The sequence below is a fragment of the Diuraphis noxia genome, unplaced genomic scaffold (genome assembly GCF_037042655.1).
Source record: "Diuraphis noxia isolate RWA-SAM2 unplaced genomic scaffold, SU_Dnox_SAM2 contig0003, whole genome shotgun sequence".
NCBI classification, from domain to species: Eukaryota; Metazoa; Arthropoda; class Insecta; order Hemiptera; family Aphididae; genus Diuraphis; species Diuraphis noxia.
The window spans coordinates 73280826-73283611 of NW_028301713.1; positions in this window are offsets into that span (position 1 = coordinate 73280826).

A 2786-nucleotide genomic window follows, 5' to 3' on the forward strand; every position below is an offset into this window, starting at 1 on the left:
GAGATAAACAAGAACTGAGAAGAAAAACAAAAACTTTTTTCGACTTTCTAAAAAATAATAATAATAACAAGTTTGGAGATAATAGATATAACCATAGAACAATATGGTATAACGGGACTGGGAAGGAGAAATTGGTCACGTCTGGTGATGTCTGGTTCACTATAATCTTGGAAAAGTCGAAGAGCCCATGGAAAATATATTCAATACTTTGCGGTACACTGATAATAATAATACTGAACATAGATAATAAAAATAAAGATAAATGCTATTGTCAAAAATGACAAAGATAGTCAAGTTCGTAAAATCGTAATAACTATTCGCCGCACGGTTTTAGAAAGAATAAAAAAATCGTGGTGCACATTCCGTGAAGAAAATAAGCATTATAAATAATAATAATAATATTATATAGTTTATAAATATGACCGCAAGATCGCGTTAAGGTAGTCAATTGATGTAAGCACTTTCTCTTGCCACTATTTTTCGGTCGGGTCGACGCGCAAGCCGTGGTATTACTGGTAATTGAGTAATGACTATTTTAGATTCTGAGCGGAGCGATGAATGTATTGATTTTACCATGATGTGTGTGTTTTTTATTTTTTTTGTGTCTGTCATCACGTTTTGGGGCAGTAAAAATAATGAATCGATTTTTGACTTCAGTACCTCGTTCGATCAGAAAGTGAATCTAGTTGGTACTTTGGGGGGTCAAAAGTAAAAACTTCTTAATACTTTTCTAAATAATCGAGAAAAACAAACTAAAAATTAAGGGAAAAACGGGAAATTTTACGCACACTCATTTTTCGACAAAATCGATTTTGGTTTTTGATGTAACTTTAAAACGAATGACCATAGATACATGAAATTTTCACCGAATGTTTATATAAGTATATTCTATCCACTATGCAATTTTCAAAAAATTTCGACTTAAATTGAACTATTCATAGGCATTTGAAATTTTCGATCATTATTAGTTTTTTTTTAATTAATATAGATAAAAATTTATTTGTTAGGCAGAAAAGCTTGAAAATTTAGTACAAGGTTTTTAAAATATTGTTACAATAGCAGTTGAAAAATAAAAGAAATTCATGGTCACCATTTTTTTTTATAAGCATTCAAAGTTTGAATTTTGACAAAATACGTAAAAATCACGAAAATTCACAAATTATTTTAAGCTAGAAATTCATAAAAAATTTTCTTTTTAAATCTAAGATTTCAAAATTTAATACAAGTTTTTCAATCTTTATCACAAATAAAAATTCCACCGGAAATTTAAATTAAATTTATATGAGCATTTGAAATTTAAATTTTTACAACATTGGATTTTCACTTTTAGCGATTTCCTTATTTTGGTGTAACTCTAGAACAAATGACCGCAGATACTTGAAATTTTCACTGAATGTTTATATAGGCATTTTATATATTTGATAACATTTTCAAAATATTTTTGTTTATTATACTATTGTTTTGAGCTGTTTACTGACATTTTAATTTTTCAACTTTTTTAGTTTTTTTTTTTATAAATATCGATAAAAATGTATCTGTTCGGTAGAAAAACTTTAAAATTTAGTACAAGGCTTCTAACACATTTTAACAATATCAGTTGAAAATAAAATAAATTCATAGTCACAATTTTTTTTTACAAGGATTCAAAGTTTGAATTTTGACAACATACGTAAAAATCTTCTTTTTAAATCTAAGATTTGAAAATTTGTAATAATCTATAATATATCCTAGACAGATAAACCGTCTTCGCTCAGAATCGTTTTTCGTATACAATGATATAATATCATTGGATTCTAATTTAATTCCATCCATTACAGTAACCCACTTGTAACCTACTGTACAGCAGAGTGACATCCACGACTTACCTGCCTTTTTTTTATTAATTTTAATCCTTAAGTTGATATTTATCCTCATTTTACATCGCTTCGTGTCTTAATCCTTATTGTGATACTAGTAAGTTATTACTCTATGAATTAATCTTAATCTTTTTTCAAAATCTTATTACATTGTTTTATTGAAGTTTTGAATTTCCTAAAGTCTACCTAGTCCTAAAACCTAAATCTTGTTGGTTCTTGACACGAAAATTATTAGATACTTATTTTAATTCATGGTTCGTGGAATGTTTATGCTGACACAGCTAATACATATCTATACATGTTAATAATCAATAACTTTGAAATATTGATATTAATAATAATAAATTTCAGTATCGACTTTTGATTTTAACACATTATGTACTTTATCATTTACAGTGGAAATGGTTCACATTTGAAAAAAAGGTAGTATGTATCGTCACATGACACTATATTAATTGGTGTAACAATTTATCGACTTTTACATTGGTATAAAAATCAGAAATTAAATAGATTTATTTTTAAAGGTAGAAAAGCGAAACATAATACATTTTATCTTATGTCGTGATCGAATAGGAGTGAGCCATTTTGTAGAGTTTAATTTTCTGAAAATATTGACGTTTCAAAATTTTATTTTCATTAATTTCCTGATTTTTAATACTTTTTTAGTTTCAAGAAAAATTGCGAATTATTAAACACCATAATGTTATCAAACATATGACTCACCGCGCCACGCGCATTCCCAATATTCCCAAACGATCACAGATTATATAAAATTTTATATGATGCTGAATACTTTCCGTATTTATAATAGTAATAAATTTATAATCATATTTTATTTCTTCAAAACTAGAAAAAAATATCAAAAATCAGGAAATAAATGGAAATAACATTTTGTAACGTCAATATTTTCAGAAAAATAAACTCTACAAA